The sequence below is a fragment of the Peromyscus eremicus genome, unplaced genomic scaffold (assembly GCF_949786415.1).
Source record: "Peromyscus eremicus unplaced genomic scaffold, PerEre_H2_v1 PerEre#2#chrX_unloc_1, whole genome shotgun sequence".
Lineage (NCBI taxonomy): Eukaryota > Metazoa > Chordata > Mammalia > Rodentia > Cricetidae > Peromyscus > Peromyscus eremicus.
This window is the reverse complement of record NW_026734288.1, coordinates 2,207,033-2,224,235: the sequence shown is the minus strand read 5'-3', so window position 1 is coordinate 2,224,235 and position 17,203 is coordinate 2,207,033.

Genomic DNA, 17,203 nt, shown 5'->3' with positions numbered 1-17,203 from the left:
TAAAAGAGATTTAAAGCCGGGCGTTGGTGGCACACGCCTTTAATCCCAGCACTCGGGAGGCAGAGCCAGGCGGATCTCTGTGAGTTCGAGGCCAGCCTGGGCTACCAAGTGAGTTCCAGGAAAAGGCGCAAAGCTACACAGAGAAACCCTGTCTCGAAAAAACCAAAACCAAAAAAAAAAGAGAGATTTAAAGATAAAAAGGAGATGTTTGTAAAACAAATTGCTAAAATATCGTATTAATAAAAATCCCAGAGCCAGATATTGGGATGAAAACTTAAACATCATCAAAGTAGAACAAGCCACAGCAAACCTCACCTCGCCAACACCTCGAACGATCCTGTTTCCATGAATCCTCACACTGAAAGGCTGTGAGTCCTCAATCCTGAGGGTCTCAGTTGAACTGCTTAAAAGCATCTAGTTCCTTGTCCTCATGTGTTATATACCTCTCTGCTTCCTCCCATCACTTCCTGGGATTAAAGGTGTATGTCCTCCCCAGGCAAAGACATGAGACCATAGGTGTCAGGATTAAAGGGTGTGCTATTACGCCTTGCCCCGCCTGCAGGGCTTTAATGGGTTCTTGACCACCCTAAGGACGGAATGATAGGGACAGGAGATACAAAGGAAATACACCAAGTCTAGATTCTGATCAAGGTGCAACTATATTTTTCTCCAGGAAGATTTATATAGTTCTTGCAAGGTGGGGGGAGCAAGAAGCTGTCATCTGTATAAGGTTGGGCAAGCTAACAGGATGTTTGTATAGGATGTTTACAGGGTGAAAGGGTCAAGGGCTCTGCCTCAATGTTCTGTTGCTAGGCAACCTGACTGTAAGATGATCTAGTTCCCTGTCTTATGGGGGTCTGTATTTTTCCACTAACTAGAGATTCTGTCCTTGTCCCTGACATCTTCCCCTTCTTAGTAATAAATCTAAGGGCCAACATAAACCAGGTTCGAATGGTCTAAAAGGAGGGCTCTGAAAGAGGCTTTGCATGGTGGATTACAGAGGCTCTATCCCTCTAAAGGTTGTGAAAAAAGGTCCGAGAGGGAATGTCTCTCCAGACTCAAGCACCATAGGCATCCCCATAGTGTGGGAATCAATGGACCATGCAGTTTTTTGAGGGAGCAGAAATGGGTAAGCTCAACTGCTATGCAAAAGGGCATATAATCCAGGCTCTCAGGATTTGGGGGTACCATGGTCCCCAGCCTGTGCAGTCCCAGCTGCACTCTAATCATGCCTTGAGCGAGCCTTTTTCCCACACACAGGTGCAGCCTCCCCCGAGTGAAGGGGTCTGTGTGGGGCATCTCTCCTCAGGGGAAATTTCAACCATGGAGTCCTGTATATCAAAGCAGTGGTAATTAACCTGGATCTGCCTGGCTGTCAGGTCTGTTATTTGGCTTCAGATGAACCAAGTGAGCCAGGAAAGTGCCCATGGCCCAAAGGCAAGGACCAGGAACAGGCCTGCAACAGGTCCTAGGAGGGAGGAAAGAAGAGTTATTAGCTAAGGGGAGTTGGAAAACCAATTCAGGAACCACCCAAGCTCTTGTTCTCCTTTTCTTTTTCTCTTTTTCTAGTCCTTTTCTAACCTACCATACTGTCCCTGACTACCTTGGTTTGGTCTGTAAAGAAGCAACATTCCTCTTTGAGCCCAGTACAAAGGACACCCTGTTGTAGAAAGAGGAGAACCAGGCCTCTCCTGTTCTGTAAAACTACCTCAGCTAGGGAGGAAAGGGATGTCTTGAGGGCAGAAATTCCCCATTCAAATTGGGCAATATCCTTTTCTATGGACAGTTGAAGCTCAGTGTAACGTTGGTTGGACAGGACCAGAGAGGCAATTCCTGTGCCTGTTCCCATTGCTCCAACCCCTAGAAGGACTGCTAAGGTGATAGCAGTAGCAGGCTCCCGTCAAGGCAGTCATCTCAGCGCAGGTTCTCTTCCTAGAGATCTAGGAATTGATCTGAGGAATAATAGGTTTGTCTAGCTGGAAGGGACCTAAGTGCCCTGAGTGGCATCTCTGGTGCTACCCTGTTTGCTGTGCTACCTGCCAGCCACAGGCTGTGTCAAACTGGCCCAACATGGCTATGACCACCTGTGACACCAAGGCCAGCAAGTCCGACAAGCCTTTCTGACACCTTGGGTTAAAATTCAGCACTGCCCTTGGAAACATGACCCCTGCTGTCAGACTGGATTTGTGACAAGCAGTGTCCCTGCTTAGCCCAGAACGTGATTGACTATGGGACTTGTATACTGTGTGAAAGGTCTCAAACACAGTTTGTTGTAAAGTTCCCACTGTTCCCCCACAGGAACTCTGATCAGCGTGATAACAGAGCTAAAGGGCTGGTGGGCATTGCTGTGGGTAAGGACAACAGCCTAGAGGGCTTGCCAGAGTGACAGCATTTGAAATAGAATTAGTTTCCTCAGGAGAGGGGCTGTCTCTCCTGGGCAGATCAGGTATATTTACAGCTCTAACCAGGCATTCTGGTAACCATCTGGGAGCAGAGTGTATCTGGTCAAGAATGCAGGCCGAACCTCGTCTCCATATAAGGACCGGGTCGGGGCCTTTCTAATGCCCCATGAGGGGATCTCGCCACATGGCTAGTGGCCGGGTGGCATCTGGATAAGGGTGCCAGTGCCTGTCAGTGGCAGAGTGCCCTGCAGCATCTAAGGTGAGGAAGTTGAGATCAAACAGAGCATGGCTCAATTATCTCTGGGGGAGGTAAAATAAAGGGTAGAAGACTTGAGGTGAGCCAACCAGGTCTTTAGTGTCTGGTGGGCTCATTTTATTATGCCCTGTCCCTGGGGATTGTAAGGTATCCCTGTGGTATGAATAATTTGTAGACTATCACAAAATTTTTTGAAGCCTATGCTGGTATTAGTAGGGCCATTGTCTGTCTTTATCTTAGCTGGTTTTCCTAAGGCAGAAAAGGCAAGAATCAGGTGAGAAAGAACATCCTTTGTGGCTTCCCCAGCATGAGTAGAGGCAAAGATAAAGCCACTAAAGGTATCTATAGAGACATGGATAAATTTTTGTCTGCCAAATTCGGGGCAAAGAGTAACATCTGTCTGCCAGATTTGGTTGGAAAGGAGGCCTCGAGGGTTTACTCCCAAGTGTGGGGCAGGGTGAGAAACAACACAAGAGGAACATTGTTTGACAATTTCTCAGGCCTGTTGTTTAGAGATCTTAAAAAGAAGACGGAGGGTCTGAGAATTTAAATGGTGGATCTTATGGGCAGTTTGTGCCTGAAGGACGGAGCCGACCATGACAGGGAAAGTTAGCCTGGTGGTGGCATCGGCCTGTGCATTGCCATTGGTTAACGGTCCAGGAAGATCACTATGGGCTCTAATATGGCCTATAAAAAATGGGTGTTAGCGAGTCAGGACAAGCTGTTGAATCTGGGAGAAAATTGGTGTGGCGTTTGAGGTAGGCCTTATGGCTGGAGAGGTTTCTAACAAGGGGATGGAAAAGGCAATATAGGCACTATCTTTATAGATATTAATAAGTTGATCAGAATAGGTCTGAAAATCCTTTAAAATTGCTGAAAGTTCAACTAACTGTCCTGACCGGAAAGGCGTTAGGAAGGAGGTAGGGTGGCCTTGGGCCACAAAGGCTGTAACACCATTAGCAGAACCATTGGTAAAGACTGTAAGTGCATGAGAAATGGGACCGGTTTCTGTAATTTTTGGAAAGATGAAGGGATGTAGCGGGGCAAAATGGAGCAAGGGGTCATCTGGGTTGTGATTATCCAAGGTCCCCATAAACCCTGCCAAGGCAACCCCCCACTTATCTAAGGTTTGGAACAAAAACTGGGCTTGATCCTTGGAATAGGGTGTGAGTGAGTATGATATCAGGGTCCTTACCAAAATATTGGCGAGAAGTCTGTCGTCCTTTTATAATGAGTGAGGCCACCTGTTTGGGGTAGACAGAAATGACTCTCGAAATGGCAGCGGGCATGTGGACCCAGAGTAGTATCTTGCCTTTAAGTTTTGGTTCTTGAGCACATTGCCAAAAGCCTCCTGTGGGGGTGTGTGTTGTGGGCGGAACTATAAAATATAGAGGTATGTCATAGAAAATCTGAAAACAAGAGTGTTGGTTAATGGCAATGGCTATCTGAATCAAAGCCTTGTTGGCTGCAGGAGAAAGCACACGGGGTGATGTGGGGTCAGGGTCGCCCCAGAGGATCTCGTAGAGGGGAAGGAGAGAATCCGTAGAAAGTTTAAGATAAGGCCTAAGCCATTGGATATGGCTGAGCAATTGTTGGAAATTATTTAGGGTATGGAGATGGTCAGTGTGTAACTGGACGCGAGGAATGAGGACCCGGTTTGAATGGAGTTCCAACCACAGGTAATTGAAAGGGTCCTGGGTTTGGACCTTATCTGGAGCAATCTGTAGTCCCAATCCATTAAGGGCTCTACTGAGTTCTGAAAAACATTGCTCAAGGGAGATGGGGTCAGGTGCAGAAAGGAGGTCATCCATGTAATGTAAGATATATATCTGGGGCCAATTAAGTCTGACAGGGTCCACAGCCTGAGCCATGAATTTCTGGCAGAGAGTAGGACTGTTGGCCATGCTCTGGGGTAATACCTTCCATTGGTAGCAAAGCATGGGTCCCTGAAAGTTTGGGGCAGGGAAGGCTGAATGCAAAATAGGCTCTGTCCTCAGGGTGAAAGGGAATAGTAAAGAAATAATCTTTAAAGTCAATGATCATTTTGTAAAATTTAGCAGAAATAGCCACAGGCGAAGGCAGTCCAGGCTGAAGTGCCCCCATAGGCCTCATTACCTTATTTACTGCCCTTAAGTCTTGAAGGAGCCTCCATTTTCCTGACTTCTTTTTGATAACAATATAGGTGTATTCCAAGGGAAGTTGGGAGACTCAATGTGGCCAGCCATAAGCTGTTCCTGTACAAGCATAGTGGCCGCCTGTAGCTTTCCTTGAGTAAGGGGTCACTGATCCACCCAGACAGGGGTCTGGGTCACCCAGGTAATTTTGTCTGCATGGGGTACAGGAGGGTCAGTGGCCGCTACTAAAAACACGAATATCCCAGCCCATGACTATTCTCCTTGGGAACAGGCTGAATTGTTTGGACTCTCCCCTGAGCTGCCTTGCCCAAGCCTGTGCCAGGGATATAATTCATCCATAGCATTTGTTGTGTGACTGTAGAGTTTGGGCTATATAAGATTACTTGCATTTGTGAAAGTATGTCCCTTCCCCAAAGATTAACAGGCAGACCCGTAACCACAAAAGGAGTGACAGTCCCCTGGTTTCTTTTCTTGTTTTTCCAGGAAAGTGTCCTTGAACTAATTAAAGGATTATTAGACTGACCGATTCCTTTTAAATCGATGAGGGATGGAATCAGTGGCCAAGTGAATGGCCAATGAGACTGTGAAATGACTGTGGTATCTGCCCCTGTATCCAAGATACCCTGAAACTTCTTTCCCTCTATAGTAAGGGTGAGAGTAGGGCAATCCTGAGTAACAGGCTGGACCCAGTAGGCATCCGAGGAGCCCAATCCAGCTGACCCCCGAGGGGTGTTTGTAATTGAGGGATTATCACAGACAGAGGAGGGTAGAGGAACTAGCTGTACCAGGCGCACAACTTGAGGAATCATGACGATGCTGTTTACAGCAGTGGCCAGAATCTTAATTTCACCTGTGAAATCACTATCTCTTATGCTAGGGTAGACCTGGACCCCTCGGAGGGCGGCAGAAGCACGGCCAAGGACAAGCGCACAAACATTAGGAGGTAAGGGCCCTGTCACCACTATAGGGATGACCTGAGCCCCTTCAAGGGAGTTTAATACTGTTTCAGTGGTGGCACACAAGTCCAATCTGGCACTGTCTGGAGTTGCTCTCCGGAGGGAGGAGAATGGAACTGGGGCTGGAGAATTTGTTGAGGCTGGGGAGTTGGGGGTGAGTGGACCTCAAGGCCCCAGGGTGCGCTCTTGGAGGATTTGGGGCCAGGGGCTGGCCCCTTTGGAAGTTTCCCGGAACCCAAGGAGGAAGGGGCTGACTGAGATAATTGACTTTTGACCTGCATTCTGTAGCCCAATGACGGCCCTTGTTGCAGCAGGGGCAGAGAGTGGAAGGCAGGGCCCTCATAGAGGCGGCCTCCTGAGCCTGCTGGGCTAAGGGCGTGAGGCTGTGACCTTTCTGGGGACATTCCCTAGCGAAATGTCCAGGTTGTTTACAGAAATAACAGGTGCGGGCTCCAGGCTGTTGTGAAGCCCTGAGGGCAGCACCTATAGCTAATCCCATGGCATGGGCAGTGCCAACACCTGAACAGAGTCTCACATATTCAGACAGGTCTGCTCTGTTTTTATGGGGACTTCCTGGCAGGCAGGGTTTGCATTTTCAAAGGCCAAGTGTTTAACAAAGGTGCTTGCTGCATCATTTAAGTGAGAGACAAATTCACTAAAAGGTTCATCAGAGCCCTTATGAATCTTTGCTAATGAGGTGGTAGCTGAACCCTTTTGGGGCAGGCGTTTCCAGGCCCAGACCCTCGCATTTTGAATCTGGGCCAGGAGGCCAGGAGGGAATTTTGCCTGTGCTGCATTTGTATCATAAGAGGGGTTGCCGAGGAGTTTCTTTAGTGTCCAAGTTTTTGAGGACGGCTGTTCAGTATTTTTTTCAGCAACTTCTTGACAATTTTCTGTAAATTCTGTTTTCCAGAGGACAAAGTCACCCCCAGAAAGAGCCGCACAGGCAAGAAAATACCAGTCTTTAGGGGCCAACCAATGTTCGCTCTGGTTTTCCACCAAGGCTAACATAAAAGGAGCTGTAGAACCATACTGAACACAGGCAGATTTCAGCTTTTCAACAAGGCAGAAATTTAATTTATGATAAGTCTGTCCTGGCCGGGGGGTGGGGGGGTGGGTGGTGGTCCTCTGGTGGCGGCTCCTCCTCCTCCTCCTCCTCCTCTTCCCCCTCCTCATTTTGATCTTCCAAACCCCCTGAGGGGCCGCTCTGGGCAGCCGCCTCAGATGAGTCCCCAGAGGTATGGCTCCTGGTAACAAGAAATGCCAGGACAGGCTGAGGCTTACTCTTCGATTTACTAGATTTTTGAGATGGTTTTAGTGGACCGGGAGCCACCACTTCAAGGGCAAGATGTTTAAGTTCTTTGTCAAGAGTTTTCAATTCCCTTAAAAGCTCAACATGTTCCCTGTGAGCCTGGAGGGCCCATCACAGTGAACCAAGATCTGGGACAGGGGGAGCCAACTCATCAAGAGTAGGCCCGCAAAAATGGGAAGACGGAGAAATATAGGGAGGGGGCATTGCGGAAGGGGGAACTGCCAGAGATTTTTGAGGTGGTATAAAAGGGCCCAAGGACTCCTGTTTTAAGGGGAGATTTTTGCAGGGGGGCCAGTCTGGATTATGGTAACAGGCTGCCCCTTTCTCTAGGGAAGCCTTCTCGGTGGGGTCTAGAGGGGAGTTAGAGGTAAAATTATTAACAGATGGATGAGGATGGGCAAAAGCGGACTCCTAGGGATTGTTAGGTTTAAAAGTCGTGAGCATCCCCTCTTCCATAGAGGACAGGTTGTGAACCCAGGGACAGACTGAAAGCGGACCAGAAAGCGCTCGGGGGGGGGGGGGGTCTTAGGGCAGGTAGAGGGGGAGCAAAAGGCTTCTTTGAAGTTTTTTCTCCTGTATTAATAAGCTCTTGTATGTCAGGGGAATATTTATAGACCCTAAGAATATCATTAATAATCAACAAACGCTTTAAGGTCTTTTTTTCTTTACCCTAGTTTCTTGTATCTTGAGGGGCTCATTTAGGCCAGAAATAAACAAATCTCATGACGAAGTTGCCTGTCCCATGGCTCGTCACTTTCTTACCTGCGTCGTCTCCACCCTCCTCCAGGATCGCGTCCTGAACCCGGCAATTTCAGGGGGATCCAACAACTTCACCAAGGCCTTGGTCTTTCTCCAGGAGATGACGTTCTGAATCCTCAAGAGGTGGTTTCATCAACGGGTTCTCGACCACCCTAAGGATGGTATGATAGAAACAGTAGATACAAGGAAATACACCAAGTCTAGATTCTGATCAAGGTGCAACTATATTTTTCTCCAAGAGGGTTTATATAGTTCCTGCAGGGTGGGGGGAGCAAGAAGCTGTCATCTGCATAAGGTGGGGCAAGCTAACAGGATGTTTGTATAGGATGTTTACAGGGTGAAAGGGTCAAGGGCTCTGCCTCAATGTCCTGTTGGTAGGCAACCTGACTGTAAGATGATCTAGTTCCCTGTCTTATCGGGGGTCTGTATTTTTCCACTAACTAGAGATTCTATTTTTGTCCCTGACAATTCAGGATTTTAATGGGCAACTGCTTTGAGTTCTGATAAAGCTGATTCTGTAATCAATCATTTGCTAGAAGTTATGGCCATCATGTGCATAACTGCACAAATCAAAACTGACAATGCTCCATCATGTCTCTGTTAAAATGAAAGAATTTTTTAATTATTACAATATAAAGCATATTACAGGTATACCACATAATTCTATAGGTCAAGCAGTTATAGAAAGATCAAACAGAACTCTAAAGGATATTCTAAATAAACAGAAGGGGTAACAACTCCCCCCAGAAATAGACTGCATAATGCTCTATTAACTTTGAATTTTCTCAATGCTAATGAGAAAGGAACAACAGCTGCAGTGAGACATTGAATAATAGAAAAAATATACAGAATTAAATTGGCCTATATACTTTAAGGATGTGCTGACCTCAGAATGGAAACAAGGATATATGTTACATTGGGGATGAGGTTTTGCTTTTGTTTCTATAGGAGAAGATTAGTTGTGGATACCATCAAAATTGATAAAGGTTCAATTTGAACAAGAGAGACCTCTTAATTAGAAGGGGTAATAGATCATCAAAAAGAAAGACCATCTAATTTAAAATAACTTATACCATTAACACATGCCTTTTCATTTAATCAGCTATAACATGCCAAAAGGGAACCTCCCCTAAGTTAGTCTTGGTTAAAGGTTCTTGTTTTTGTCTTTTAGCAGAATAAAAGCTAAGTAATATGAAGAAAACTGGACAAATAAGACAACTGAAGAAAAAGTACAAATCATCTGTCTCAAGAAAAAAAGTAAAATGGCCTATTGGTATACCATCTATAAAATTTCATTAAGTCTTCCTAAATATTTGTTTCTGCTCTTCTCTAAAGACATTTAACACTATTGGTCTTCTTGTAGTCCCAGTTCAATTAAAAATTAAAGCTGACTTTGGAGCTGGAGAGTGGCTCTCTCCTTCTTTAAACCCAAGCACCTGTATCATGCCAGAAAAAAAGAGCCATCATCTGATATGTGACAGGAGAAAACAAACAAAAAATAATTAAGGAACTATTCAATGACTACTAATCTCAATTTTTGGTTCCATTTTGTGTCTTTAAACTTTTCTCAAAGTATGAATTTTATATCAAAATTTATAAAATTCATATATATTTTAAACTTTTGTTATGATATAAATGATCATATATAGTTCTAACTAATTCTAGAAAAAAGGCTTCAATTAGCTGCCTACACATGACTTTGTATTCGAGTCTTTTTCAGTTTTTTGTAGGAAATCATGGCCAGGCTTAACATCAAGTTTGAAGTCTCCAGGAAGAAAATGGTGCATCACCACAACAACAATTCCATGTGGACAACAATAATACCATTGAGCTGTCAAACATCATCTACAGATAAGTTTTGGACTACAAATTGTTGAGAGCAATTTTGAGATGGCTAGCTGAGATGATCCAGTTTCAAAGACTACTTGAGTAAGGACTTGAGATAAGCCCTGAACTTTGGCATTATGCTCAGACTGGACAACAAAGGATATAGCTACCTTTTCTAGAATTTGACAATTAATCTAAAAATTTTCTTTTCAGAATAAAGATACCTTCGCCCATATCCAGCAGGAAGCAATTTTAAGAATACCATTCCCAAAGAGGCAGTGTGGGGCAGGTGGTTTTTTGGTCTTTTAATGGGTTTTGGGTCTGGGATAATTTCAATTGTTTAGGAGGGTTGGTTATAAGTCGTTAAGGGTTAGAAAAAGGGCTAAGCAAAGAAGATTAGATTTAAGGTTCCTGTTTAAAAAAAAGGATATATGGAAATGATAGAATAAAGGGTTGATTATTGAATCTACTCAGAAAAATAAAGAGAATATATAGATATGATATAGATAAAAGGATAGATTATTGAATATACTTTTAAAGACAATTACTAGTTTTAAATACTTGACATAAGATTGGATTTTTGTATATTGTATACAAATTATATATATTGAGATTGATATTGTTAGAAAATGCTATATGTATATTTCTAATTTTGTTCAAGATATTGTACTTATACTGTTCATTTAACAATGTAATGCATTTTGCTGATCCTTGAATGTTATTATTACCAACTGTTAGGCTATAAAGAAATGAAAGTTAGTGGTTAGACATTACAATCAAACTTGTAATCTTATTAGGTATGTTTTCAAGATAGTGCAGATATATTTTAGATAGACAGGTCATCATCAAACCCTTCAGAGGTCCACAGAATATGGCATTTAAAATATTTTAATAACTTAGAAATTTTTTCTTTTTTATTACTATGAGATGTGTTGGCTCCTGGCAGTACCAATCTACTTCAGGGAAAATATGGTCATTGAAGAAACTGCATGTGGAGTTAGCTTTAATTGTGGCAAAGTTAGCCACTGGACAACGAAGTATCCTCTAATCAACTGCTGACAAACATGACAAAATAGACAGACAGGACATGAACCTAAGGACTACCGATTCTTGCCAAGACAAGTGTGTTTGAGGCTTTATTAACAGGCATTCTCTGAGGCCAGAACAATATGGCACCATCCCCGAAGTGGCCTTTGCAATCTGGAAAAAGTATAGTGCCCTTTTCTTAGAAAGTAGCTGAACAGGCAGTGGACTGGTGGCTTCTGGTGTTCAATGGAACAAGCTGAAACAGTTATTCTTGAAAGAGTAACTAAGCTGATGGAGTCTAACTGGCATTTAGACTAGTGTGCATATCTGGCTTCTTTATCAAAAATCAGGTTTCCATGGCATTTAATAAAAGAGATGAAGCCACTCACAAGCCAAAATTAATGGACAACTGAATTAAAAAAAATCAACATTTTCCAGAATTTATAATCCTGAATCATGACAGGGAAATGGTAGAATTCAGGTGTTTCTGGTACATGGACTACTCTCACCAATGTGAGTACGAACTGTGGGCCTTTTGTATATCCTACTACACAAATGAGTCTGTCAGATACCCTATGCCTATAGACTAAAGATGATGCCCCAATGTTGCAGAGAAAACTCTGGTGATTGTCCAGGCAGCTGGCTGTTTCTGTTAACTCACATTGCTTATGGAAGCTGCTTGTGTGCACTTCCTGTTTTACTAGGTAATATTATTTCCTTCTTGGGTCTGAGGGAGTTGAAGGTTAGATATTTATAGTTAAAGATTAGGTAGTTATAATTATAGTTTCCTTGTAAAGAATTTCAGAAAGGAAACACACTAAAGAGGTATAAGTGTGTAAATTTGAAAGGCATTATAAGATAGTTCTCTGTTATTAATACAAGATAGGATAGAAAGTAAATTAGGTCCATGTTGAACTTACAAAAATAGGATAGACATTGGAATATTTTCTCTGAGTCTGTCAAATGCAAATTGACTATGCATTGTTGAGGTATTTATTGCCTGTATATATTGTATGTAGTTATTGTACTTACTGTATAGAGTTTTTCTTCTATAAGTTATAACTTTTCTCTCTTTTTTTCTTTTTATTAGATTAATAAGGGGAAATGTGGTGATATTTTAATTGTGTTGAAATGTGATTTTATTTGTATGTTAATAAATAAAGCTGCCTGGAGATCAGAGGTCAAAGCAACCTATAAGCAGAGTCAGGAAGTGGTATTATATGCCCTTAATCCAATCACATGGCAGGCAGACTTTGGGTGTGGTCAAGGACACAGCCAAGCACGGTCACAGGAGCTTTTAATCCTAGTACCAACCACAAAGACCTGGACATCTGTATAGACAGGCAGTGATGAGGAAGTCATGTGGCTGGGCTTAGAGCCAATGAGGAGGTAGAACAGAAAGGCAATAAAAATACAAGTCAGGTAAGAAGAGATTTCTCTCTCTGGGGAAGCTACTGCTCATGGTAAGCTAGTTAGTCATGGCTCTTGCTCTGATCTTTTTGGCTACTAACTCTGTATTTGGCTCTGTGTTTCTTATTAGTAAGTCTGTTTAAAAATCTGTCTACACAGTCCGAACTGACCTACTCTGGTGATGGGATGGCCAAACACCCTAATTGTCGTGCTAGAAACCTCATCGAACTACTGAGGGATCTGGATGCAGAGATCCATGACTAGGCCCCAGGTGGATCTCTGGGAGTCCAATTAGTGAGAATGAGGAGGGTTTATATGAGCGAGAATTGTTGAGACCAAGGTCGGATAAAGCACAGAGACAAATAGCCAAACAAATGGAAACACATGAAATATGAACCAATGGCTGAGGGGTCACCAACTGGATCAGGCCCTCTGAGTGGGTGAGACAGTTGATTGGCCTGATCTGTTTGGGAGGCATCCAGGCAGTGGCACCGGGTCCTGTGCTCATTGCATGAGTCAGCTGTTTGAAACCTGGGGCCTATGCAGGGTCCCTTGGCTCGGCCTGGGAGGAGGGGACTGGCCCTACCTGGACTGAGTCCACCAGGTTGATCTCAGTCTGTGGGGAAGGCTTTGCCCTGGAGGAGATTGGAATGGGGGGCGGGCTGGGTGGAAGGTGAGGGGTGAGGGAGGGGGGAGAACAAGGGAATCTGTGGCTGATATGTAGAACTGAATTGTATTGCAAAATAAAAATTTAAAAAAAAAATCGGTCTACATCCACACACCCATGGAAACCTGATTTTTGATAAAGAAGCCAGATATGCACACTAGAAAAAAGAGATCTTCAACAAGTGGTGTTTTTGCAACTCAATGACTGATTGTAGAAGGCAAATAGATTAATATTGTTCACCTTGCACAAAACTTAACTTTCAATGGAATAAGGATCTCAACCTAAGACCAGTTGGATTGAATATGATAAAAAAGGAAAGTGGAGGAGAGTCCTGACCACATTAGAATGGGAACAGACTTTGTGAACAGGAAACAACAACCATGAATACATGGGGCTTCATTAAACTGAAAAGGCTTCTGTTTTTCAACAGATACCATCCTTAACACAGAGAAGTGGGCTACACAATGGGAAAATATGTTTACCAAATACATATCTGATAAAGGGTCAATATCAATATGTAAAGAACTAAAAAAAAACTAGATATCAAGACAACAAATAATCCAAGTAAAATGTGGTATGGAACTAAACGGTATATTTTCAAAGGAAGAAACACACATGGATGAGACACATTTAAAAATGGTTCAGCATCCTTAGTCATCTGGGAAATCCAAATAAAAAATGTTACTCAGATTTCTTCTGACATCCATCAGAAGGGCCAATAATCATTAAAACAAATGACATCTCATGCTCCCAAGAATTTAGAAAAAGGGGAATGCCCATCCATGGCTGTTGGGACTAAAAGTATTTACTGCTACTATGGAAATCCATGTCTTTATTAGAACCATAGAAACAGACTAGAACATGTGTCATAAGTATTTTTTACTTTATTACTGTGTCCTCTAAGAGTGAACTACCACAAGATTACTCCTGTCCCTAATTGCTCTTTGAGAGTCATAGCAACTTCTGTTCTTTGTGTGATGTAATGCAATGTGTGTGGGCAAAATGCATTGGGAATAAAATTTGCTAAAGTGGAAGCTCTAATGCTTTTTGAAAAATTAAACTACCCCTTCTCAAATGGAATAGTTGTGGGCATCTGAAATTATAACTGAATGACAATTAAATCAAAATTAATACAAAAGCTACTTTATGTACATATATCCATCTACATTAGGACCCACTTTCACACACACACACACACACACACACACACACACACACACACACACACCACACTCACTGATTCACTCACATAGGAACACCATTCAAAGCAGATTTGGGCACAAATCATAGAGAACCAGAGCTTATATTCAACATTTTATGCATGCAAATTTTTTTCTTTACATTTTGAATGGCACAAAATACTTTGTATTTTTAAAATCATTATAAAAAATACTACATTTCCAATAAACATAAAATAACCAGATGCAAATTAGTGCTTACTCACTGGAGGCAAACCAAATGTAGTGCTATTCCAAATCAAGACTGTCCATAGTACACAGGGATAAGTGTCATCAAATGAATACAACACTGTTAGTTTTAAATTGGGGGATATGAATCTATAAAGAAAAGTCAAATTTCTATAGAAATATTTAGAAATTGACCTTGAACAATCCAGAAAGTCAGTTATCCAATACAAAACAGTGGCACACAGACATGTGCATCTGAAAGAATTAAGGATAGGGAAGTCAGTACCTTTGCCTTCTGTTGTATGACAAGTGGCATCACCCTGTGATAACAAATTTTCTTCCACAACTCTTCCTGTTTCTGTTGTTTAAAGTTTCTTGTCAGAGATTTTTCTAATGTCCACCTCACCCTAATTCTACATAAAATGATTCATAGAAAACCTACCTTTTTTAAAAAAGACACAAATCATGCTTGCAGTGTTAAATGTCAATGTACTGTTTCACAGGGATTTGAAAGTCACAAGGTCACTGTCAAATTACAGCACATCATCAATGACAGCACCTTAACATATATCCTGCCAACCACCAGCCAGGGATCCTGCTGGTAACCTGAGTGATGGTGACAACTTCCTCTCCATTCCCCCATTGAGTTAAACTCAATAGATCCTGACAAAGTTGTCCTTGTAACAGCTATGGGTAGATTCACAATGGAAAATTAAGTCAGAATAGAATGCTTTAAAAAAGCACAAAGAAAACAGTCTTTAAAACTCTCTAGACAATAAGAAAAATGTGTCCTGATTGAATTAACGTTGTAATTGAGGTCCGTGTATACATTTGCTTGAAACATTTTAGATAGAAGGATTAAAATAGCTTTCTTCACTATCAAACAAAAGAGGAGAAATTTTGAAAGAATTCCTCAGAAAATAGAGGGAAGAATATTATTAATGCTTTGTGTTCCTGGGACAATAGGCAATTTAAAGGAGTCATGGTAGACAGAGGTTTAAATTTCAAATGGATACAGGACATTATGGTGGGGAATAATGTTGGTCACATGATATGCAGTCAGGAAGCAGAAAATTAATGCTGTTGTTCAGTCAACATTATTCTATTTATGCTGTTAGGGTCCCAAGCCTGTTGGGAGCCATACCTACCCACAACTTTCTCTGAGGCCCTGAAAGGAAGACTAAGAGAACATTAATTCTGTGTCTTTGCCCAGGAGGAAACAAAGCAAAGCCATTCTGGGGCTGGAGCCAGTGCACCCAAGGAGTCAAAGTCCAGCTTCTGGAGAGTAAACATCTCTATGTGTACAGCAAAATGTTTGTCAGTCCCAAGGCCACTGTGTGCTCAGTCTGTAATTATCATTAGACATCATGTGTTCCCCCTGTGCAGCATTGTTCAGTTGCTCCCATTGACATCATTCCATTGTGTGACAGTTTCTACTGACTCTGTCCCATTTGAAGAGAGCCTTTGTGATGCTATCCTTCATAATAATCTTGCTTGGCATAAGGAATAGAGTACGCAAGACCTCCTGAGACAACAGGTTCTATTATCTTTATCTCTGATTCTCTGAACCTTTGTTCTCAGGATGCTGTCATTGAAGAATGACTTTGTCATCCAGTAACAGTGCCAGCCCCATATTTGGATGACTCATCTTTCCCAGTCAGATCCTTGATTGCAATGCTCTTCCCTTCAAGAACTAGAATGACAGTTCTATATACCTGTCACACATTCCTCATAGGACTTGAACAATTAAACATCAAGACAGAATAATGAAGTACATGTTCAATCCTTGTGCTTCAAAAGAAGATGAGGCTTTATCTCTCATTCTTTGGGGAAAATGCAAATATGGTTTCTGACCTACAGGTCTGAAATAACTCGGATATTATATGAATCTTGTTCTTATGTATACACTCAGGCAGTAACATCCTGGATGGCTGTCCATGGCCAAGAAGTGTGTTTCAGAGCTGCTGCATGGGACGCTGCAGTCACAAAGTCTCTGCATGGTCAGGAAGCCATGAAGAGATGGCCTCTAGATGTGGGGAATGTCTGATTCCTATTCATTTCACCTGCAATTCATGTCCATAACACATGGAGAAAGAAAAATCTCAAACATCCAAATGCTCAGTCCACTCAAGTCTGAAGAGAAGACACTAGAAATAATACATTATTCAAACAGTTTATGAAAAGAGATCATAATTATACTGATGGAGAAAGAACATGTCAAATCCACATGAGATTCCATCCTCACCCATTGAAGAAGCAAACATTTCAAAAATAACTTCGACAGTGTAGGTGAGGATGCAGTGGGCAAGAATCCCCTCTTTTCATGGTGGTTATGGAATCTATCTACCATGGTCACTGTGGAAATCAGTGTAAAGTTGGATCCAAAATGAGAAGTCAAACTAATTGATCTCTCTCAACCACTTGTGGGAATGGAGTCCATATGTGTCACTTGACATCCTAAGACACATCCATATTAATTGATAAGATAATGTCAGCCAGTCAAGATATGGAAACTATATAGATAACAACATGAGAGAAATGAAAAATAGATAAGATATATTTTTGTCTATAAATCAATGTGGTGGTCACTGACTTGAAAGACTGAATACATTTTCTCTGTCACCCTTAATAACACATGAAAGAAACTCATCCACACTTGTTCATGGAATCTCTATCAGGCAATGGATTTCCTGCATTCCAACCCAACAAAGGTTCCATTGGTATAAAAAATCTTAAAAGAAAAGATGGCAGGTTGAAATTAGATGTGATACTCAGCAACAGTAATGAGTTTGGAGGAAACCACAGTGCTGGGTGGAGACACGTTTCACTACAAGACACTAAATACAGGAACTGAAGAGCAGCCAGGAGATCACATTTTAGAACTTGGTTAGATTGTGAATGTCTGCATTGGTAAGAATGTTGGAATAACAGAGTGGGTGTTGAGTCACAATAATTCATTAATTTTCTGGTCAATACCAGGCAATCTGGCCTGATGACAGGTTCTACAGAGGACAGGAAACAGGTATTTTCAGGAGATTCTACACGTG